The 25,846-nt window shown below is 42.0% G+C and overlaps 1 protein-coding gene and 1 long non-coding RNA gene across 3 annotated transcripts in view; one reads left to right on the top strand and one right to left on the bottom strand.

The window, feature by feature from the left end:
• Positions 1-25,846, top strand: part of SDR16C5 (short chain dehydrogenase/reductase family 16C member 5) — a 171,364-nt gene that overhangs the window by 13,956 nt on the left and 131,562 nt on the right. The gene's annotated exons all lie outside the window — the stretch shown is intronic.
• LOC141145188 (uncharacterized) overlaps positions 24,163-25,846 on the bottom strand; it is a 45,779-nt gene continuing 44,095 nt past the window's right edge. The window contains exon 4 of the long non-coding RNA XR_012244523.1: positions 24,163-24,203. This is a non-coding gene — a long non-coding RNA (uncharacterized lncRNA). The remainder of the gene's footprint in view (positions 24,204-25,846) is intronic.

Raw genomic sequence — 25,846 nt, 5'->3', positions numbered from 1 at the left:
AAGGTGGCCTATAACCCATTCAGTAATTAATATGGTGCTCTGTGTTCCGTGCTGTACTTTCAAGAAAAGGATTTTACAGGTAAGCTGTTATAAAAATTCTATTTTTTACTATTTGCTATATAAATATCCCCAAAAAATATATAAAAAAACTAAATTTCTTTCTCAGTTTAGGTCGATATGTATTCTACATATTTTTGATTAAAAAAAAAAAAATGCAATAAGCGTATATTGATTGGTTTGTGCAAAAGTTATAGTGTCTCCAAAATTGGGGATAGATTTATGGCATTTATTATAAAAAAAATGTTTTATTAGTAATGGCGGCGATCTGCGATTTTTTTCGTGACTGCGACATTATGGCAGACACATCAGACACTTTTGACACTATTTTGGCACCATTGTCATTTATACAGCGATCAGTGCTATAAAAATGCACTGATTACTGTGTAAATGACACTGGCAGGGATGGGGTTAAACACTAGGGGGCGATCAAGGGGTTAAGTGTGTCCTACTGTAGGGGGGATTGTCTCACTAGAACATGACAGAGATCACTGCTCCCGATGATAGGGTACATATTGTGAGAGCACAGAGGTATATACTTAATGAGAACTTTGTCTGGTCGACCCGTTTCGTGGAACTCCCGCTTCTTCAGGACCATTCAAGCATGTACAATATGTAACTTAATTTTATTGCGTATATGTAGCTTCTACAGGCATCATAAAAATAAATTAAAAGGTTGACATGGATCTCCAGATGGGGATAGCGCCTACCAGCCCATGGGAATAGCCCACCACATCCAGATCTGCGGTAACAGGTATAATATATATGGGATCAAAATATGGGACTGGGAATCCTGAACACACAGAAGGCAGAAGACACAGGTATTATTCTGCATATACAGTGCCTTGAAAAAGTATTCATATCCCTTGACATTTTCCACATTTTGTCATGTTACAACCAAAAACGTAAATGTATTTTATTGGGATTTTATGTGATAGACCAACAAAAAGCGGCACATAATTGTGAAGTGGAAGGAAAATGATAAATGGTTTTCAAAATTTTTTACAAATAAATATCTGAAAAGTGTGCCGTGCATTTGTATTCAGCTCCCTTTACTCTTATACCCCTAACTAAAATCTAGTGGAACCAATTGCCTTCAGAAGTCACCTAATTAGTAAATGGAGTCCACCTGAATGTAATTTAATCTCAGTATAAATACAGCTGTTCTGTGAAGCCCTCAGAGGTTTTTTTTTACAGAACCTTAGTGAACAAACAGCATCATGAAGGCCAAGGAACACACCAGACAGGTCAGGGATAAAGTTGTGAAGATGTTTAAAGCAGAGTTAGGTTATAAAAAAAAAAAAAAAAAATCTGTCAAGCTTTGAACATATCATGGAGCACTGTTCAATTCATCATCTGAAAATGGAAAGAGTATAACACAACTGCAAACCTACCAAGACATGGCCGTCCACCTAAACTGACAGGCCGGGCATGGAGAGCATTAATCAGAGAAGCAGCCAAGAGGTCCATGGTAACTCTGAAGGAGCTGCAGAGATCCACAGCTCAGGTGGGAGAATCTGTCCACAGGACAACTAATAATCATGCACTCCACAAATCTGGCCTTTATAGAAGAGTGGCCATTGTTGAAGGAAAGCCATAAGAAGTCCCATTTGCAGCTTGCAAGAAGTCATGTGGGGAACACAGCAAACATGTGGAAGAAGGTGCTCTGGTCAGATGAGACCAAAATTGAACTTTTTGGCCTAATAACAAAATGCTATATGTGGCAGAAAACTAACACTGCACATTACCCTGAACACACCATCCCCACCATGAAACATGGTGGTGGCAGCATCATGTTGTGGGGATGCTTTTCTTCAGCAGAGACAGAGAAGCTGGTCAGCGTTGATGGAAAGATGGATGGAGCCAAATACAGGGCAATCTTAGAAGAAAACCTGTTAGAGTCTGCATAAGACTTGAGACTGGGGCAGAGGTTCACCTTCCGGCAGGACAACCACCCTAAACATACAGCCAGAGCTACAATGGAATGGTTCAGAATAACACATATTTATGTGTTAGATGGTCCAGTCAAAGTCTGGAACCTAAATTCAATTGAGAATCTGTGGCAATTAAGAATGAGAATCTGTGGCAATCTGTGCCAATTGAGAATCTGTGGCAAGACTTGAAAATTGCAAATTGCTGTTCATAGACACTCTCCATCCAATCTGATAGAGTTTGAGCTATTTTGCAAAGAAGAATGGTAAAAAATGTCACTCTCCAGATGTGCAAAAAAGCTGGTAGACTGACCTAACAGGGAGGGAGGGGGGGGGGGGGTGGCTGCCCCAAATATATCACCAGCCCCAGCCACCACTGTATAGGGCCCTGACCACTTTGGAAGCGTTAGCATTACTGACTAAATATGCAGATTAACACCATTTATCTTTATTTTTATGATGCCTGTAGGAGCTACATATTCTCACTAAAGAGTTGCATATTATACATGCTTGAATGGTCCTGAAGAAGTGGGAGTTATGAGAAACGCTTCAACCAGACCGAGCTCTCATTTAATACATACCTCTGTACTCTCACGATATGTACTCTATACTGTATGGTATTAACTGCATTGTTGTATGCTATTAGCCATCTTTTATCTAAATAAACTTAAGAAAGAACCTTTTTCTTCTATATGTATTTTGTGTTATTTTGAGGGGACAGCAAATTTATACTGTTATACAAGCTGTACACTCACTACTTTACATTGTAGCAAAGTGTAATTTCCTCAGTGTTGTCACATGAAAAGATAGAATAAAATATTTACAAAAAGGTGAGGGGTGTACTCACTTTTGTGAGATACTGTATATATATGAGAAGACAGAAGCTAAGTGCACCAGGCTATAACTAAACTACCACATTGTATCTCACTGTCCCGTTTAGGATTCATATCCTTGGGGATCAATGAACCATAGCTGCTTAGCTGTCATTGGGGGCATTATGTTGTGGACTCTTTACAGAAATGTTTCTGTAGACCAAGGATTCTCTTCAATAGAGATAACTTATTTCAAATGCGGTCTTCCTAAAAGTAAATTTTTATCTGGAGTTCAGTTTTAAGGCATGGTGGCTATCATTAGTGTAATGCATAGAAACAATGCCTTCTATAGAATAGGGCTTAGCGAGAAATTGGAAAGTAAGATTGAGTTGCATGACTCCATCCACTGTCTAAAAATAAGTAATTTTTTCCAAATTGCTACTTAAGGTTTGTTGACCATCATTATTGCAGTGCATGAAAATGATGCCTTCTATGCCGAAGGGTTTGGGAAGCAATGAGAAAGTATCAATCAATGGTTTTGTATGGGTCCATCAACTTTTTAGAGATGTATGCTGAAAGTGGGATCTGTAGATCTCTCTGTTTAAGAAGACTCTGCTGTACTTTGCACAGGTTAATGGAGGGCTTTTTGGCCCGCCCACGTCATTGTAACCTGTCTGACTATACTTTCTAATCTAGATAGAAGCAATGACATGTAAAACATGCATTTTCTTTTGAGAAGGCATTGGGATGCACTTCACAATAATTTGAAGTACAACTGGAAGAATATTGGTTCCTTTTTTCATCCTCACCATAACCGACTCTTTGTTATGAGCTTAGACTAAGCTTGGAATAGCATTCACAGACAGGTATTCCATTCCCACGATCCACAGGTAAAGGGGTGCAGGCTATCAGTATGCGCATTCAGAGTAATGTATGCAGTGAATAGAGAAAACCTCTCTGTCCCGACAAGCCAGCATAACCTTTGTAAGGATCAACTTCAGCCTACATGTCTCTGCCAGAAAACCATGCCCCCAACACATTTTGCCCTGCCCACCCGGGGCTTAGATCTGTACAGGACATTATTACTACGTGCTGTATATTACTACATCAACTTTTTCTGTAATCACACATTTTATTATGGTGCACTAATGCTGTATATCTGCCATTCTTCATATAGGACCATTTTTAGCCTCATTATTAGTGTCTGTGCAATACTAATGACCTTAGATGCTGATCTTCCTGTATTGCTGCAGAGCAGAATTATTTCAACAGCAGGTTTACATGGCACTGTACAAAGTGGATACAGAACAGAACAGGAGTGTGAAATGTAATCCTTGCCTTGCTTGTACTCTTGTAGAACAGAAAAGGTCACTCTGTTCTCTGTGCACTTTGTACAGGGTCAGACATAAAAGCTACTTGACTGAACTTGCTCTGTAGCACTACAGGGAAGCAATCAGCAAAGGTCATCAATGTTTCAGATAATTTAGGCCTGGAGGTAAAAAAGACAATTATTATAAGGAAGATGAAGATAAGCAGAAGTATCAGTTTCTTCTTAGGCCTCATGTACACTGCTGCTGCTGGTAAAGGGACATTTAGGAGCAGTTGGGCATTTTTTTTCAGCTGTCCCTGAACTCTCCTCTATGTTATCTTACCAGTACATGTACACAGGGTCATTTATAGTTGTTTCTAGGCAGTTGAATTTAGAAGCTTTTTTTGGAACGGAAAAAAATAACAGCTTGTAAACGCTGCTAAACGAGGTAACTCGCGTTTAGCAGCGTTTCGTTTACAGACGTTTTTTATGTTTAACAAAAAAAAAGATAACTTTTTTTTTTTTACAAACCTTTCTACACGCAAACATGGCTAAACGCAGCTAAACGTGACTAAATGTGGCATGTAAACGCAGCTAAACGGATGTTTTTAGACGCCGGTTTCTAGCTGTCAAGTTAAATCTTTCAGGAGAGGTTGAGCAAGGTCCCGTGTACATAAAGCCTAAGTGCTGGTTCACACAGGGGTGGCACGACTTGCAGATCGCCTCACCTAGGCGACCTGCACACGACTTCAGCGGCGACTTGCAAAACGACTTCTGTATAGAAGTCAATGCAAGTTGCCTAAAGTCGCCCCAAAAATACTACAGGAACCTTTTTCTAAGTCGGAGCGACTTGCGTCGCTCCTATTAGAACGGCTCCGTAGTACAGAATGGGACACGACTTGTCAGGTGGCTAGGTCGCCTGACAAGTCACCCCTGTGTGAACCGGGGCTTAGTATACCATGTTAAACTTTGATACTATGTAGTGCTACCCTCGTAGGAGCTGCTGAAAAGAATGTCTTTTTTTTTTTTTTGCCTCAACCTTCCCAGGAATCTAAACTCCTCTGACACAGTGGAGTAGCAATCAGAACTAACACTTTGTCAAAGAAACAGACATTATGCAAATAAGTATAGTGACTTAATATATTGTCACTAGGCAGAGTTGATAACAAATTAAACATAGAATTGAGGCAACACTGATGGTCACATTATTAGCATACAAAATGTTGGGTAGTAAAGACTAAGTAGTATAGTAACGCTTGGTTGCCAGATCAGCATAAACAGTAGCAACACCATTGTAGGTGCAGCAGTGGGCAGTGATGATGTGTAAACTACCAAAGGCAAGACTATACTGCCAGAGTGCTTTAAAGCAGGTTATACTAGGTCTAAACAGACTGGTAGTCATGGTCCATGGTAAATTAGGAACAACAGAGAAAAGAGGGATGTGTATGGTAATTTAATGAGAAGGGCAGTTCTTTAAGAGGTTCTTCTGCAGGCTATCATTAAGGCCTTTTAAGAAGCATTGGTGCACTTATTAGAAGTCCCAAAAAAAACGCATGCAGTGTAGTATAATAAAGATGCAACCGGTACGGTAAATATGCAGTGTCCAATGGGGAAGGAATATAAATGTAGAGTAGGTATTACACAGATGCGATGGCATGCTTAATGTTCGATAACAGTGATCTCACGCTGTCAAATCTATTCACACATACTAAAGTGGCTTACACGTATATAAAGTGCATAGCAATAAATTACATCACAAACAAGTGGATATAATAAAATAAAAACAAGTGATAAGAAAAATATATAAATCGATATAAAAGGTGCTCTCTATCCTTGCAATGAGAGTGAAAAATCCAAAGATAGAATAAGTGAAGGGGCCAGTTCTAGCCGTAAAAACTGTATAAAGTGACTTAGTGTGGAAATAAATAGGCTGGCCAAGGTTCATAGATGTCCTCATAAAAAGTCTCTTGATAACCCTCAGTCTCTCAGAACTCTCACCTTAATAGGTAATAAAACAAGCATCGCTAGTTGGCATCAGTTTGTAGATCTATGTACAGTGTCCTCGTCCATTCACCACAGCTTTAGTAATTTCCACTCTGTTCCCAGTACAGCACACATGCCTGTCACAATGTGTTCCACCGAGGCACGGATGGCCCGGTGGTAAGGAGAGGAGAAAAGAAAGCCTCCAATAGTGTAGTATGTTAGGTGAATAAAATTAGATTTATTAAGGGCTTCAGGGTGGACTCTTACATGAAAACACTCCCTACGTGTACGTCATGACTCGTGACTTCATCCCCAGATGAAGTCATGAGTCGTGACGTAACGCGTAGGGAGTGGCGGAGAGCAGACGTAAACCAGAAGTCACGTGAGGAGGCGCTCTAGACACCTTTCTATCTGTATTTTGCTTGTTTTTAACTGTTTTCATGTAAGAGTCCACCCTGAAGCCCTTAATAAATCTAATTTTATTCACCTAACATACTACACTATTGGAGGCTTTCTTTCTCCTCTCTTTACCACCGGGCCATCCATGCCTCGGTGGAACACATTGTGGCAGGCATGTGTGCTGTACTGGGAGCAGATAGGAAATTACTAAAGCCGTGGTGAATGGACGAGGACTTTCTGGGCTTCATTCTGACACTGTACATAGATCTACAAACTGATGCCAACTAGCGATGCTTGTTTTATTACCTATTAGGTGAGAGTTCTGAGAGACTGATGTTATCAAGAGACTTTTTATGAGGACATCTATGAACTTTGGCCAGCCTATTTATTTCCACTAGGTCACTTTATACAGTTTTTACAGCTAGAACTGGGCCCTTCACTTATTCTGTCTTTGGATTTTTCACTCTCATTGCACGGATACAGAGCACCTTTATATCGATTTATATATTTTTCTTATCACTTGTTTTTGACTTAGTTTATTATATCCACTCATTTGTGATGTCATTTATTGTTATGCACTTTATATACGTGTAATCCACTTTACTATGTGTGAATAGATTTGACAGCGCAAGATCACTTTTATCTAGTATTTCCTATAGGTGTAGTGTGAACAGATATCATCACACATTTTTTTACCCGGTGGACATTCACTGCATTTACTCAGTAGTAGCGCGAGGGACACTTACACTTTTATTTATTTTAGGTATGCTTAATGTGTCTCAAGTCCTACATATCTTCAGTGAGATGTCATTGTTGTCTGATCTTGGGAGGTGCCAAAGGCCAGGTCGACAGACAGCTAAGCCTCCCCTCTAAACATCAATATGTACAGTGAGTATGTTCACAGTGACCCCATCAATCCTGTTATAGCGCCGCTCTAAGTGTCTAAGTTACCAGTCCAGTGATCCACCGTATAAAAAAAAAGGTGCAAGCATCGAAAATACTTCATCTAAAGATCAATTTAATCATGCAGTATAGGGATGCTGCACACTGCCAGATCAGCGTGTAGTGGTGTATAGAAACAACCTCAGCCTCAGCTCCTCCTTAGCCACTCCCACTGACATGTTTCACCCTGGGGGCTGGGTGAAACAAATCAAAAGGCATGGTTAAGATTATGGTTAATCACACAGTCGGAGCTCGCGAACCAGGAAGAAAGACCGGGGGAACATGTCAGCCCTCAAAGCAGTGACAGTACAGCGCTGGAGGGCTTCATTCCAAGGTGAGTATTTCATAATGTGCTTGTATGCGATGCATATAAGCACATTATGCCATTGCCTAGCCAGTGTTTTTTTTTTTTCCTTCACAAGCCACACAGCAGCGGCTTACAACCGCTTTAACAGCAGAACTACCCCCCACCCCCACCTCCTTGCCTTCTTTCAGTGCCTTACCCATTGTTAGCTTTCAAGCTGGTGCTCCTGTCTTGCTTCTGTACAGGTTGCTTCTGTGAGAACGGGTGGTATTTCACTCACACAGTGCCTCTCAAGCAACAGCCTACCTACCTGGTGGACACAGAATGTTAAGAGCTGCAACAATGCAGGTCAGTGAATTTGGCTGGACACTGGAAGGCACAAATAGCTGTGGCCACTGTCAGCCTATCATTGCATTGTATGGGCTGAGCAGCTACAGCTATGCGCACACATCTGTCATTCCAGATGCAGGAGTAAGCAGTATTTTGCAGCAGATAATTGCAGGATGTGCTAATCATCCATGAAAATGTAGCCTAAACCATATCCCATGAATAAGCCAGTTACCCACCTCAGATGTTGTGAATTGACACTTTAACACTTTACCTTAATCATTGTAAACATATCCTAACTATAATAGACAGGGTTCTATTAAGAGAGTAACACAACCACAATGTTCTTCCTGTCACAAGATAATTTATGGGCAGAATAGGTTTTCTGTGGCCATCCTTACTTCTGTTGAGTTTATATTTCTGTTCAAAAAATGAATTTGTTATGCTTAATTTGATTGTGTTTGTCACAATATTAATAAGGCATATCTGGATTTATGGTTTGAATTTCAGGCTGTTAGAAAATGTTATTTAGTAGTTTATATCCTGGAGCTAATCAGGTTTGATTTCAATATTTTGTGCATTTGCACCACCTTGTGGTTTGAAGTGGTATTAAACGCACACAAACATGTATCTATTAACATTTACCAATCCTTTGATGTGATGGCTGCATTCATTTCCTTTTTTTTAGATGTTTTTTCCTTTATTTTCACCTATTGATCCATCCAGTATGTGTGTTATTTTTTAGCTTTGTTTAACCACTTAAGGACCAGAAGATTTCCCCCCTTAATGACCAGGCCATTTTTTGTGATACAGGACTGTGTCGATTTAACTGACAATTGCGTGGTCGTGTGACGCTGTACCTAAACAAAATGGACGCCCCCCTTTTTCCCACAAAAAGAGCTTCCTTTTGGTGATATTTGATCACCTTTGCGGTTTTTATTTTTTGCGCTATAAGCAAATAAAGGCAGATAATTTTGAAATAAAAAACAATATTTTTTACTTTTTGCTATAATAAATATCCAAATAAATAAATAGATTTCTTCATCAGTTTAGGCCAATATGTATTCTTCTACATATTTTTGGTAAAAAAAAAAAAAAAACGCAATAAGCGTATATTGATTGGTTTGTACAAAAGTTATAGCGTCTACAAAATAGGGGATAGATTTATTGCATTTTTATTATGATTTTTTTTTACTAGTAATGTTGGTGATCAGTGATTTTTAGCGGGACTCCGTCATTGCGGCGGACACATCTGACACTTTTTTGGGACCATTGACATTTATACAGCGATCAGTGCTATAAAAACGCACTGATTACTGTATAAATGACACTGGCAGGGAAGGGGTTAACACTAGTGGTGATAAAGGGGATAAATGTGTTGCCTGGGGAGGTGTTTCTAAAGCATCATACACAGGATCGGATTTTCCAACTGGGAATTGTGTGTTGACAGATTGTTGGCCTAAAATCCGACCGTTTGTACACTCCATCGGACAATTGTTGTCGGATTTTCCGCAGACAAATGTTGGATGGCAGGCTTATAAATTTTCCACAGATAATGGTCTGTTGTCAGATTTTCCGATAATGTGTACACAAGTCTGTCAGACAAAAGTCCAAAGTGCAAACACGCATGCTTGGAATCTATGCTCACCAAACATAACATTAGCAGAAGGTGCCCAAAGGGTGGCTCTAAAAAGCTGAAAAGCCACGTAGTACGTCACTACGTTCGTGTTTGTTGGCGGACAATTGTGTGCCATTTGTATGCAAGACAAGTTCATGGCACACGCTATTTGGACAAAAGTCTGACGTTTTGTCTGCAGAAAATCCTATCGTGTGTACAAGGCTTAACTGTGGGGGGAGTGTACTGACTGGAGGAGGAGAGAGATCGCTGTTCCTGATCACTAGGAACAGCAGATCTATCTCTCCTCCCCTGACAGAACAAGGATCAGCACCCCTGCCGACAGCACGTGCACTCCTGCTATAGCTGGAAATCGGACTAACGTATAGCTACGGCAATTCGCAGGAATGAGCCGACCTGCCGCTGTATAATGACGGCAGCTGGTCGGCAAGTGGTTAACAGGCCAAGCTGTCCAGCAAAAATGGCAATTAGAGGGTTAAGACAAACCATTTAACACTGACAGGAGAGCTTACAATGGAAAGATTTTATTCTGCTGTCCAAAGGTGTCTCCATTACGCCTCCATCCAGAGTGTAGACATCCAAAAACAAGAAGTGTGTTACTAGCCGGATCACCAGATGAATTAAGGATAAAAGCCCGAAAAACGAAAACTGTAAAAACATTTAAAGTGGAAGAGAAGATCAATTCCAGCTATTCTTAAAATGTTTCCTCTCCCCTCTTCCTATCTATTCTGCCTAACCTATATATAAAAAAAAAGATGTATGTACTTACCTATTTTTAATCTGCTGCGGTCCAGTCATGTGACCCTACAGCTAAGTGAGTCCTCAACAGTGGCTGGGAATTCTGGGAGCATGACATTACTCATAGGCACACATTTTTAAGAATTGCTAATGTTAGGCTTTTCTTCCACTATAAGGATTGGTAAACTGCAAAAGATTATGTTTTTGAAGTTTAATACATATTTAAAGAAATATTTACCTTTTTTTAATGTAAAACCACCCAGGTTGAAATAATTGTTGCTGCTATTTTTTATTTATGTGTGTGTGTCACAACAACATTTCCATGAATTAAAGTAACAGTATTACTTTACCTAATAATGAATTGTATTCTAATTTGTATAGATTATTTTATATGATAAGTGTTAAAGAGGAAACAGGTTTTGGGTGAGGTTTAATTATAGTTTTTTTGTTAAGCTGCCTTCTGGCAAATAATGAAAACCAAAGTTGAGGTACATACTGTATACATGGGAGTTATTTTAGAAAGGATTTGTAAGGGCTCATGTAGACAGGTGACAAATGCTTCCTTTTTCTTGCTTTTATCTGACCCTTGGGGCACTATTTCATCCGCTAAAACCAAAAATGGGGAACAATTCATCCCTCTGACACCAATGATGGAGCACTAATCCTCATAATGACACCAACAATGGGGCACAATTCATCCCACTGACATCAACAATGGGGCACAATTCTTCTCAATGACACCAACGATGGGGCCCAATGACATTAACCACTTCAATACAGGGCACTTAGACACCTTCCTGCCCAGACCAATTTTCAGCTTTCAGTGCTGTCGCAGTTTGAATGACAATTGCGCGGTCATCCAACACTGTACCCAAACTAAATTTTTATCATTTTGTTCCCACAAATAGAGCTTTCTTTTGGTGGTATTTGATCACCTCTGCGGTTATTATTTTTTGCGAAACAGATAAAAAAAGACCGAAAATTCTGAAAAAAATAAAAGTTTTGCTTTTGTTTTTGTTTAAAAATTTTGTAAATAAGTAAGTTTTCTCCTTCACTGATGGACACTGATAAGGCGGCACTGACGGGCACTGATAAGGCAGCAGCGATGAGGTGGCACCAATGAGCGGGCACTGACGGGCACTGACGATGGGCACTGATATGCGGCACTGATGGGCACTGGTAGGCGGCACTGATAGGTGGCACTGATATGCAGCACTGATGGGCATTGATAGGCGGCACTGATGGGCACTTATGGGTGGCACTGGTGGGCACTGATGGGCACTGTTAGGCAACACCTATGGGCACTGAAAGGCTGTACAGATGGGTTCTTATGGGTGGCACTGATGGGCACTGATAGGCGGCACTGCTGGTCACTGATAGGCGGCACTGATGGGCACTGATACATGGCACTGATGGGCACTGATGGGCACTGATACATGGCACTGATGGGCACTGATACGCGGCACTGATAGGCATCCCTGGTGGCACTGGCAGTGGTAGGCATGGGAGTGGGCATTGATTGGCAGCTGCCTTTGCACAGATCAGTATTTCCCTGGGGGTCTAGGGGGCATACCTGGTGGTCCAGTGTGGCTGGTTTCCCTGGTGGTCCTGGGCGGCTTCCCTGGTGGTCCTGGGCGGCTTCCCTGGTGGTCCTGGGTAGGACCCGAGGGGGGGCTGTGCTGATAAACAATCAGCACAGACCCCCCCTGTCAGGAGAGCAGCGGATCGGCTCTCCTCTACTCGCGTCTATCAGACGCGAGTGAGGAAAAGCCGATCACCGGCTCTTCCTATTTACATCGTGATCAGTCATGATTGGACACGGCTGATCACGTGGTAAAGAGTCTCCGTCAGAGACTTACCTAGATCGGTGTTGCGGGGTGTCAGACTGACACCCCGCAACAACGATCGCCGCGATGCGCGCGCCCCCGGGGGCGCGCAGCAGCTCAATATCCTGAGGACGTCATATGACGTCCAGTCAGGATACTGAAACCACTTTGCCGACGTCATTCTGCTATATGGCAGGCAGCAAGTGGTTAATGAAGGGGCACAATTACTCTCACTGAAACAAACAATGGGGCATTATTTTTTCCCACTGACATTGGGACCTTTTTTGCTCCCACTGGCCACAGTTCAGCCCTCCTAAAGTCTGAAGTCAGTAAACTGGCTCTTTGTTTAGAAAGTTTTGTTTGTGATTATTATAGTGTCTGGTACAGACACTGAAATTTGTATTTATTTTTTCATACAAGTAATAGCAGTGATCAGCAACCTATAGTGGGACTGTGATAGTATGGTGGGCAATCTGACACTAGCTGACGCTGGCTGGGGGCTACACTAACTGACTCACTGACATCAATTACATAATACATAATCAGTGCTAATACTATACATTGTCACTGTACTAATGACACTGGCTGGGAAGGGGTTAACATCTAGGGGCAAGCAATGGGGTTAAATGTGTGCCTAACAATGTTTTGCAGGGTATAAAAAACAGTAAGCTCGTCTGTCAGTGTACAGAGCTCAGTGTTGTGGACAACACAGAACTCCCTTCTCTGAATGACGGAGCCAATCAGCAGGTACCGGAAATCAGTCATTGGCCGGCACCTGCTGATCGGTTTGTGCTGTAACAAATACCAGCACAGCTGGGTTGGTACGCGTGCCCCCTACCTGGAGGCACTGATTACATATCAGGTACGTCAGATACATGATCCAGCACAGAATGGCCACCCTGCCGCAGTATATCTGGGTTAAAGATAAAGTAAAAAAACTTTTTAGCCTTTACAAGCACTTTAATGTTCTTTTGTATCTCTCTGTTATACTTTTGAACCCTTTTTATAAATGCTGTGTCAGATGGTCTGTTTTCTGATAGCAGCAACAGGGCTGAAAGACAAGAATTACTACACCACCCTCCCTCATTCCCCCTATGTACTTTGATAAGGTTTTTGGGGCATGAGTATTGATTTGAGTGACCAAATTTGGTTAAATTTTAAAAACATATACATTGAAAAAGTATATATAGGGTTTTTTATTACTTGTGAGTAATAAGAGGATCGCTCAGATTTCTATAAAAGTGAGCACTGCTTAAGCTTAACCACCTCAATACAGTGCACTTACACCCCCTTCCTGCCCAGACCAATTTTCAGCTTTCAGCGCTCTCACACTTTGAATGACATTTACTCAGTCATGCAACACTGTACCCATATGAAACTTGCAACCTTTTTTTCCACACAAATAGCTTTATTTTGGTGGTATTTAATCACTAATGGGTTTTTTATTTTTTGTGCTATAAATAAAAAAAGACCGTACATTTTGTGAAAAAAATGCCATTTTCTTTGTAATACAATTTTGCTAATTAGTAATTTTTCTTGGCCAAAATTTATACTGCTACATATCTTTGGTAAAAATAACCCAAATTAGTGTATATTATTTGGTCTTTGTGAAAGTTATAGAGTCTACAAACTATGGTGCCAATCGCTGAAAATTGATCACATCTGATCAGGCCTTCAGTACATCAGGTGAATCTCCTTTCTTGAGACACTAACAAGTCAGGAAAGTACAAATACCCCCCAAATGACCCCTTTTTTGAAAGTAGACATTCCAAGGTATTAAGTAAGTAGTTTGGTGAGTTTTTTTAAGTTTTCCTACAATTCTTTGCAAAACGAGCATAAATGACACATCTTATTTCTCAACCACCTATTACACTTTTGAAGGCCCTGGAGCACCAGGACAATGGAATTGACTACATTTTGGAAAGCAAACACCCCAACATATAATCTATGAGGCATGAGTCTTTTGAACGGTTCATTTTTTTCCAGAAGTTTTTGGAAAATGTGGGAAAAAAATGAAAACGCATTTTTTACACAAAGTTGTCAATTTATAAGATATTTCTAACACATAGCATGTATATAGCAAAAATTACACCCCAAAATACATTCTGCTACTCTTCCCGAGTATAGCGATACCACATGTGTGAGACTTTTACACAGCCTGGCCACATACAGAGACCCAACATTGAAGTAGTATCTTCAGGTTTTCTAGGAGCATATATTACACATCTCATTTCATTCCTACCTATCACACTTTTGAAGGTCCTTGAGCACCAGGACAGTGGAATTACCCACAAAATGACCCCATTTTGGAAAGCAAACACCCCAACGTATATTCTATGAGGCATGGGCTGCAAATAGGTACTCGGGTACTCTGATGGGCTGGAGACAGGTGCTCGGGTACTCTAATGGGCTACAGATAGGTACTCGGGTACTCTGATGGGCTGGTGACTGGTATTCAGGTACTCTGAAAGGCGGTGACAGGTACTCAGGTACTCGGTACTCATATGGACTATGACAGGTACTCGGGTACTCTGATGGACTGTGACAGGTACTCAGGTACTCTGATGGACTATGACAGGTACTCGGGTACTCTGATGGACTGTGACAGGTACTCATATGGACTGACAGGTACTCAGATGAACTGACAGGTACTTTGATGGGCGGTGACAGGTCCTCTTTATGGGGGGGCAATCAGTGTGATTGGTGTACACTGTAAGCATTAACGAGATGTTACCGCAATCTCCTTCTCACACATGATCGGTGTGTGAGGAGGAGAACCCGGTAACATCACGTTACTGCAGTTTGTTGACATTTAGTGATCGTGAAAGGATCACGTGGTAAACAGCCGCTGGCCAATGGCTGTTTACCAGCGTTGGTAACGAGCAGTGTTCCTGGGAACACGCTGCCACCGACGTGCACCCGCAGCGCGCTCGAAGTCACGCGCATGCGCCGTGCAAAGTGGTACGGTACCACCTGTGATTGGCCGTGACTTCATCACGGCCGATCACGTGGTAAACAGCCATGCCCAATGGCTGTTCATACCCATCCGTGGCGAGCGGTGTCTCCGTGACATGCCGCCACCGAAGGAAAAGGGATGCGTGCACACAATCGCGCGCATTCCCTGTTTAAATGGAGGGCTGTCATATGACGCCCTTCCAGAACAAGAGCCATGCCGCCTGGCCGTCATATGACGGCCGTTGGGCGGCAAGCGGTTAAGGCGTATCTTTAGTCAGAATTTAAGATCGTGTATTCATTTCCACTTTGTAATTAAGTATTTCTAACCTACTCATTTTAATCTGAATGATCTTGAAGTGTGTAGACATATTTTGGTGTCCGTTTATGAAGCAGTGAAATCTATTCACTGCTTCATTCTCCGGCATTCACAGTGAAGATTTTTCTCCTCTGTGTGCCAGTTTATGAAGCTTTGTAGATCGCTTCACCTTTGGAGGAGTGAAGAGATCTACAAATGCTTTCAACAGTGGAGAAAGGCTCCTGATACTGGAATCTCGTGAGACTTTACGAGATTACAGCACCAGAAATACAGAGATGTCAGTTTATTAAGCAGTGATAAATTATCACCGCTCAATACACGGACAGACGGCGTGAATTACTGTTAATAAAATAATGAGTCCCCCTACATTATATACATATGTATACACACACACACACATTATATATACATGTATATACACATACATTATATATATATACATATACACATTATATGTATATATGTATATATATGTATACACATAAATATGACAGGGGGACATGCTTACAGTGTTGGGGGGTCTGAACGAGGCATAAGGAAGTTAAAAATCTTCCTCCTTCCCCCTCAGATCCCCCCAGATTTCCTCTTCACTCCCAGATTCACCACCTCTGAGATGGTGAACCTGGGAGTGTGAATTCTGACTCAGATCACCAGTGAAGCGGTGAGATCACCGCTTCATAAACTGGCCCTTTCTGTGTCATTCAATGAGGATTCTCCGTGTGTAGAGATAATCGGAGGGAGAACAAGTTCAAACATGTTCTCCCCCGATTATCACTGTTTCATAAACTGTTTATGGACTGTGATCAGCGGTGATCACTGCTTCATAAACGGACACCTCTGTGTAGATCCCCAAACACTTACTTCCTTGAATTTAATGACACGTATTCACTATGCCCTATTGAAAGGCACTACTATATCACACATTTCACAGAGCCTGCCTTCTATTATTACACAGGTACAGAGAGGAGGAGTTTCAGGAGGTGGAGTCAGTACAGGAATCACTGCTTGCAGGCAGCAAGGTACCATGGGATATGTAGTCCTTAGACATTAAAAGTAAAAAGCAAAGAAGAAGCTGCCAAAGCATGCAGGGAATTCGGGAAGTGGTGGAAAGAGATGGCCAGCAGACAGGCAGAACTAACAACATGAAAGATTTCTCAAGTAAACTTATATTGACTTATCAAATGTAGCTATTGTTTGTATTGTTATTACAATGCTGATGTTATGAAATGAAAGTGTATGCTGTGACCATTGATTTCCTTTAACCTTAGGCAAATATCTAAAAACCACAGATGAAATATATAAATGAAAACTGTTTTTCTCACAAATGATTTGCATTTCTGTCTCTTCAGTTCTGCGATTTGCAGGACCGTGGGGTTTATTTACTAAAGGCAAATCCACTTTGCACTGCAAGTGCACTTGGAAGTGCAGTCACTGTAGACCTGAGTGGAAGATCTGAAATGAGGGGAAGCTCTGCTGATTTCTATCATGTAATAATGTACAAAAATGCTGTTTTTTTATTTGCATACCCCCCCCTCAGATCTACAACAACTGCACTTCCAAGTGCACTTGCAGTGCACAGTGGATTAGCCTCTAGTAAATAAACCCCAGTGTGAACAGTTGCTCTCTGCAAGTTCAGTTGCTCCAGAGCTTAGTAAATGGTGTGGAGCTCAGTTGACTTCTAGCATACAATCGTGTGCAGGCACATGTGCTATTTTTTTCATTTTCCATGCACATGATTGGGTATTCTTTGCAAAGTGAAGCTTCGCCTCATTTATTAAGCTCTGGAGCAACTGCATTTGCAAAGTGCACAGTCTAGTTGCCCTTAGTAAATCAACCCTATAGGTGTGGTGAGGAGAACATTGAGTGCAGGAGAGGACACCAATTCAGCGATTTCTTGTAATCACAGTAGCTTTTATTAGATGGACAGTGGACGGTAAGTAGTTCATTTTTTCTTTGCAGTGACATCTGTTGTTAAAAGTTTCATTTTTTGCGACAGAGTTACTTTAACCCTTTCGCTGCCAGAAATGTTTTTGTGGTTATGCACACAAATGTAAAAAATTATTTTAGGCCTGAAGATCAGATAAATCCCCAAACAGTATACACACTGTATTGTCAAAAAAAAATTAGGGTGCCTGCCTTTCCATGCGCATGAATTTTAATGGCATCCCAGTCTTAGTCGTAGGGTTCAATACGGAGTCTGTCCACAGCACTAGTACGCAGTCATGTTGGAACAGGAAGGGGCCATCCCCAAACTGCTCCTACAAAATTGGGAACATTAAATTGTCCAAAATGTCTTGGTATGCTGACGCCTTAAGAGTTCCCTTCACTGGAACTAAGGGGCCAAGCCCAACCCCTGAAAAACAACCCCACACCATAATTCCCCCTCCACCAAATGATTAGGACCGGTGCACAAAGCAAGGTCCATAAAGACATGGCTGAGTGAGTTTGGGGTGGAGGAACTTGACTGGCCTGCACAGATTCCTGACCTTAACCCAAGAAAACACCTTTGGGATGAATTAGAGTGGAGACTGCGAGCCAGACCTTCTCGTCCAACATCAATGCCTGACCTCACAAATGCACTTCTGGAAGAATGGTCAAACATTCCCATAGACACACTTTTAAACCTCGTGGACAGCCTTCCCAGAAGTGTTGAAGCTGTTACAGCTGCAAAGGGTGGTACAAGTCAATATTGAACCCTACGGACTTATGCTGGCCATACACTATACGAAAAATCGGCCGAAAAATCGTTCGTATGGACACTTCGTTCGTTTTTCGGCAAGTTAGTGGGTACAAATCGATAATCGTTTGTGACGTTTTTGTGGAAAAAAAACGAACGGCATGTTTGGAAAATTTCTGCCGAACGTACGATAAATTGCAAGGTTAATCTGTTTCCCGTCCGAACTGCCTGCACTAGGTATATGTAAAAAAACGAACACAAAATTATTTATTCATGTCCACTGAACAGATTATCGGACATTATATGATGGCACGATGGTTTGCGGTCACGGTCGAACGTTCGTTTTTCGAAAATGGGTACGGCCGATTTTCTGTATAGTGTATGGCCAGCATAAGACTGGGATGTCATTAAAGTTCATGTGCGTGTAAAGGCGGGTGTCCCAATACTTTTGACAATATAGTGTATTTTCTGAAAGCAAACACCCTGCAGAAAAAAATGTAGTAATTCCAATTTTTATGTCATGCAATATTAGTGTAATGGTTATCAAGCACACATTTTCAATAAAAAAATTCACAAAATTTCATTTTAGTGCACACAAACGTCACACCATATTTTATCTAATTTGGGTAAAATATAAGTCCAGTAATCACCCTCCAGCTTCTTCCCCAGCCACAGCAGCTTGAGAAAGTGGCTGGGAGCTAGGAGAGATCAGTAAACAGACATTCACTGGTCTTCTTCTCCTCTGTGGGTGGGATAACAGAGTCTGGGAAACATGATGGAAGGTCATACCGGGGGGGGGGGGGGGGGGGGGGCAGCATTTTCTGGTGGTCTGTGAAAGCAATTAGGCAGCTGCCGGACCACTATCATCTGAAAGCAGACAATTGGCTTGTCAGATTTGCACACATTCCCAGGTGCTAGTGTTTAAGACAACCCCCCCCCCCCCCTCCGCCAGTGATGTATGACATACGTCAGTGGCAGCTACAGGGTTAAAGATTAAGTTACATACATTACAGATACATTAAAGCAAAACTGCAATGTTTTACATTTTTTTTGTTTTGTTTTTTAGAAACGAAACATTTACTAAAATTGGAGAGTACAAAATCTGGTTCAGCTGTGCATGGTAGTCAGTTAGTTTCTAACTTCTGCTTGTTCAATTAGGCTGGGTTTACACTGGTGCGACAAACGCTCCGACATTGGGAGCTCATGTTGCTCAACGTGTGAAATTCAATGTTTCCCTATGGGAGCCATCTTAACTGGTCCGACACAAGTCGGTCCAACTTTGAAAATGCTCCCTGTACTACTTTGGTCCGACTTTAATCCTACTTCAGCCCATGACTATCATTGAAGTCAGATCGCCGTCTTGCATGATCCGACTTTGGCATGCGACTTGTGCTCCGATGATCTTGAGGGGGAACTCCACGCCAAATGTTTTAAATAAAAAAACAGCATGAGTTCCCCCTCCAAGAGCATACCAGGCCCTTCAGTCTGATATGGATTTTAAGGGGAACCTCCTACACCAAAAAAACGGCGTGGGGGTCCCCCCAAAATCAATACCAGACCCTTATCCGAGCATGCAGCATGGCCGGTCAGGAAAGGGGGTGGGGACGAGCGAGCCCCCCCTCGAACCGTACCAGGCCGCATGCCCTAAATACTGCGGCCCCCCCACTCCAAAGCACCTTGTCCCCATGTTGATGAGGACAAGGGCCTCTTCCTGACAACTCTGGCCGTTGGTTGTCGGGGTCTTTAATAAGGGGGCCCCCAGATCCCGGCCCCCCACCCTATGTGAGTGAGTATGGGTACATTGTACCCCTACCCATTCACCTGGGGGAAAAAAGTGTCAATAAAAAAACACACTAGACCGGTTTTTAAAGTAATTTATTAGGCAGCTCAGGGGGGGTCTCTTCCGACTTCTCCGCTCTCTCCGTCCTCTTCTGCTCTCTGGCCTCTTCTCCCAGTCCCCGGTTGTTCTCCCGCTCTCCTGTGTCTTCTGCCGGGCTCCTCGATATCTTCTGCTCTTTTGCCCGCTCTTTTGCGATCGTTGGCCCAGTCTTCTCCGTCGTCTTCTTCCCTACAGTCTTCTTCCGATGTTGTAGGAGGACGAGTAGGATGAGTGTCGTGTCGCACCAGTGTAAACCGGCCTTAAGCTTTGACAATAAAACCTGGAAGCTGATTGGCTTCTATGCAGAGTTGGACCAGATTTTACACTCTCCAGCTTTAGTATATCAACCCCATAGCCCGAATAATAAAGCTTGTGTTCTACCAGTATGCTGCAGAGTGGGGTTTTTACTTTGTGTCAGAGGTCTGACATGCCCCCCCCCCCCCGCCAAAATCAGAGATCAATAAAAAGCAGAGAGCTTTTCTAAATGCAGAGGTCTGACTCATTAAGGGGTGTTTCAGGCCTCTGCAAAGAGACCGCTTCTTCCCCACAGAGAGCTCAAGTACCATTCTTCATCTGTTGACAGCAGACAGGTTTTTCTACTTGGGTTGATCATACCTCCCAACATTTTGAAATGGGAATGAGGGACAGCTACTAGCAAATGTATGCAGGCATAGGACATGCCCCCTTAAATGAGAATTAACAAAAAAAAAAAACGATAATTAATTATTATTCCTTTATACTGGCTTTTAAAGAGGAAGTAAACCCTGATGGTTTTTACTTCCTCTTTGTTTTCCTGCAAAGGTAAAGCATAATGGGCTACTATGCATCGCATAGTAGCCCATTATGTGTCACTTAACTGACACAGGAGCCTGCGATGTCACTGCTGTCCCCTCTTCCACGAAGCATCCATCTTCCTTCCGGGTATCCAGCCGGAGCCGCGATGACGTCACTCCCGCGCATGCGCGCGGGAGCTGCCACTAACGGCACAATCGCCATTAGAAACGGGCACGCTCAGTGCGCCGTTGTCTACGGCGCATGCACCGTAGACATCGTTGCCTGTCTTCTGCAAATATCTCCTAAACCGTGTAGGTTAATCTAGGCTTACCTGTAGGTAAAAATGGTCTGTAAGGGTTTACAACCACTTTAAAATTTACAAATGCAGCAATTTAGAATATGGATGAAAGGTTTAGCACTGGGGAAACACTTTTTGAAAGATTAAAAGTGCATTTTATATACAACTATATAGACCAGACCAAAATGAGGGACAAATGAGGAGAAAAGAGGGACAGAGGGACTTTGTTCAAAATGAAGGACAGTCCATCGAAATCAGGGACAGTTGGGAGCTATGGGGTTGACTACTTTACAATGTGCATATAAACGGGAAGATTTTTTTTCCGTTCAACCAGGGGGTTAAACAAAAAAACTCCCGGCATCCACACAAGCAATCCGCCGCAGCGCTATTGTATTCTGATAGTGGGGACTCCCCTCGTCAGAATACACTGATCATCGCTGCAGCCATTGGTGGCAAGAATGCTGGTTTTCCGGTATGACCATTTGACAGAAGCTGGTCATTATGCTGGCTTTTGTTCAACAGACAGGGTTCACACGGAGCAAAATTTGTCTGGTTCCTGCCAAACCAGCCAATTTTCTGTCAGCCTTTAGAAAGAATACGAACTGGAAGTGATATCATTGCATCCTAGCTGAAATAAGTTCCTGATGACATGTACAATAACGAAATGCAGTAATTCTAGTTAGTGTGTTGAACTGGAAAAAAAAAAAGTCTTAAAAACATATGGTTTTAGTTACTTTTCAGTAACAAGAACCCAGATGACAGAACAGTCTGAGGGACACAGAAATAATCCATCTGAGTATAAAAACGATGATTCAGATGTACCCCCTAAATTACTAGAGGATTCAAGTGACCAAATGTCTTCAGAAGGAGGTAGCTGGATAATGCTACAAAATTCTCAGCTGTCACAAGGGAGACTTTTGTTAACTTGCAGTACTAGAAGTCTTTGTGACAGATGTACTTCAAACACCTAGAAAACAGGTTCAGAGTATGATTAGAGGAAATATAATTGGAAAGGATGCTGAAGAGTGCAGTCTGGAAATGAGAAAAAGATAATAGCTGTAAAAGATCAAATGAATCCAGATATAAGCAGAGTATTTCTTGCTGTCAATCAAGCTATGTTCAATACAAGCAGAAATAAGCTTCTCAAAATGAAACTATTTACAAGGGGGGACGAGAATTTCTAGCAATATACTGTAATAGCAGGCCAAGTTTTAGGGCAAGGTACTGTACATTAGAGCAGCATTAACCCAAAAATCAAAAGTGTAATATATTGCAGCTTACCAATCATCAGATGGAGTCTGCATTAGTGGGGTTTTTTTTAGGCTTTTTTGGCCAGTAGCACACCTCCTGTATTAGCGTGCCCTCCCCCCCTTTGGATGAATGAGTACAGGAGGCACCTTGGACAGCAGCATTGTCAGTCTGGGGTAAGTTGGTTGTTGGATGTACTAGCAGATATAGGTACATTAACAAATTGAAGCCAAATTCCACCTAATACTTTATAGGCAGTTACAGCGAACATTTTTTTTTTTCTCCTTTTAGAATAAAATTATTACATAAATATATAAAAGCTGATCATTGTAAGCACTCCTGTCAGTGTAAAATAGTTTGCCTTAACCCTGTAACTTATACATCTGCAGGAGAGCTTTAAAAAAAATATATAGCAGCCCTAGATCCCATACACACCATTAGATTTTTTGCAGATTTTTGTCTTCAGATTTACCAAAACCATGTAGTGCAAGGGCCTGCCTGATTGCATATGAATTGAAATTCTTAAGGTTTGACCTCCTTTTATATGGTTTTGGTAAATCTGAAGACAAAAATCTGCTGAAAATCTAATAGTGTGTATGGGGACTTACTGGCCAGATCAACGTATGAAAAACAAGAGACTTACTGGCCAGTTTCACGTATGAAAAGAGTTTGAAGATTGGAAGCCTAAAGCCTTGTACACACGATCGGATTTTCGCCAGGGAATTGTGTGATGACAGAGTGTTTGCCTAAAATCCGACCGTTAGTACGCTACATCAGACAATTGTTGGCCATCTTTCCGCCAACAAATGTTGGATGGCAGGCTAATAAATTTTCGGCGGACAACAGTCTGTTGTCAGATTTTCCTATGGTGTGTACACAAGTCCGTCACAAACACACATTCTCAGAAGCAAGGACGGGCCAAAAGCGGTCGGTCTTGTAAACTAGCATTCGTAATGGATAATTAACATTCGTGACGCGGCAAATTATGAAATCTTGAAATGCAGCGCACAATTCTCTTCTTCTTTAATAGGATAATAATGAAGCTGCTTTGCTGGTGATACTGATGGAGTTATTGCAAACAAATTTTCAAAGGCTTTTTTTTCTAGTGATATCAAGAATAATATTATTATGCTTGTTATTTTTTTTTTTTTTTTTTTTTGGGGGGGGGGGGGGGGGGGAGTTACCACAACACCATTATCCCGTAGTTTTTAAGATCAAAGATACAATATGTTGGTGTCCCTTGTTAATTTTACATTGTATTTTTTAAAATGTAACTGCCTACTCCAAAACTGTCATTTGAAGTAAAACACATAGCCAAGTATTATTCTCCACAATTTTTTATTGTGCATTAAAAAAAGAAAACAAATAAAATTAGACATGCTATCTGCCAAGAGAACTTAACCAAAAAGTGCATTCTATGCATCCAAAAATATAGAAAATATAACAAATCAAATCATTATTCCACCAAAAAATAAAATAAAAGCCTCATGCATGTGTCCTGCTTCTTAATATAGGGGGTCGGCAATACCAAGAGTTGGTGAAAGCAGGGGTCCGTCATCCGGAGATAATTCCGAAAATCATCCCGATTATTCTCCTGGAGCTCCAGCAGCAAAGGCATATGACATAATTGGTCACCATCAATAAAGCAACCAATTTTTGGTCCTAAAAATCCTCTTCCTCCTGTTCCTGGACTGGACTTGGGTCAAAGCAATAACTCCAAGGCCAATAATAACACGTTATCTCCTCCGATTCTGCAACATGGCTGGTTGACGAGCGGCCGTTCAGAAACAAACTGAAAAGTGCAAAATGAAAAGTGCGAAATGAAAAGCGCAAATCAACATTCACCAAACTTCTACTAACACGAAATTTGCAGAAGGAGCCTAAAGGGTGGCGCCTGACAATTGAACTTCCTCTTTATCGGCTCGTAGTACATCTAGTACGTCACTACGCCCGTGTTTGTTGGCCGACAATTGTGTCCATTTGTATGCAAGACAAGTTCCCGGCACATGCCCTTCGAACAAAAGTCTGGCACTTTATCTGCCAACAATCCAATCGTGTGTACGAGGCTTAAGTTCCCACTGTGTGCAGCGCGACTCGCAGCAGGGGGTCCGGTGCGTCCCTGTTCACCGTTTCAGGCCTGAATTAGGTCTGAATTTTTGGCTGAATTCGGACCTGAAACGGAGCCAAAGACATACAGGACTCTTCTGCAGTGCGCTCTGCGACCGCCCTGGAGATGTGTGAACTGGCTCCATTAAGAGCTCTCTCTTTTGTCTCTCTCTCTCTCTCTTGTCATGCGAATTGGAATGCATGGAAACCCAGCCTTAAAAAGTAAACTAATGCAGCTATCACATCTAAGAACTGGTAAGCTGCAATATAATAATTGTGTGCTTTTGGGTTTAATACCACTTTAAGTATTAGCAGGCTTCCTAAAGCTAAATGTACCAGACAATAAAAGGATAGTCAACTCATCCTTCTGATTTTGGCAGGGTTCAAACATTTGGATCTCCGCAGACACATCTTTATGTGGTATTTAGAGAACAGTACAATTTTTATGGACAGCACCATGAACACCATATTCTGGCATCACATATTTTGAATGTGTAATTGATTTTATAAGTTTTAGATTTAGCTTGACTTAGATACAGCAGTGCCCCAATCTGATTCATTTCAACTTAAAAAAAAAATAGTTTTTTAGGTTGTTTTGTCTGCAACACCTGATTTTTTTATCACATAGAAATAGGGCCTGAACCTGCCCAATTTCCTCCTCCTCACCAGCAGCACCTGCAGGATATCCCATCTGGAGATGGATCAGGGTGTTGGGTTGGCCTAGTTCGTAAGAAAAAAAAAAAAACAAACAGAGGCAGCAGTCCTCTACTCGCTGTTCATCTCTGCTGTTTTCCAGGCTGAACAATTCACTTTAGATTTTTTTACAAATACAAATTATGATTTGGGAGTCTTCTGAAACTGCCATCAGCTCTTCTGACAGCAGCAGAGTGGCTTCTGGTTGGCCGTCCTGGCTTAATACCCACCACCCGGTCTTTAAATATGGCTCTTCCCAGCTGCCATTCCTGTTGAATGTCCTGGAACCGGGTCTAAGCCTGCTCGTTATGGGGTCCCCGCAGGGGTTTGGGGACATGCATGAAGTCCCAGACCATGTCTTCCTCCCATTTGGTCCGGGAATCTTCGATAATGTCCATGACATTTGAGGGACATATTGAAAATCAGTGGCGGCACTACCAGGGTCGCAGCAGTCGCACTTGCGACTGGGCCCTGGAGTTCCACCACTGTGGGAAGGCCGTCGGCCCATTCTCCCGCTGTGAGGGGCCCACCTGCCTGTTTTGGCTGTGCCAGTGTGAGGGGCACGCCCGTCTGCTCCTTCGTTCTTCTGCTGGGGGGGTCCGCCCGCTGGCCGCTAAGGGGAGCCTGAGCAGTAAG

The sequence above is a fragment of the Aquarana catesbeiana genome, linkage group LG05 (genome assembly GCF_042186555.1).
Source record: "Aquarana catesbeiana isolate 2022-GZ linkage group LG05, ASM4218655v1, whole genome shotgun sequence".
Taxonomy (NCBI): Eukaryota; Metazoa; Chordata; class Amphibia; order Anura; family Ranidae; genus Aquarana; species Aquarana catesbeiana.
The sequence above is the reverse complement of the archived record's forward strand: the minus strand, read 5'-3'. Positions and strand labels throughout refer to the sequence as shown.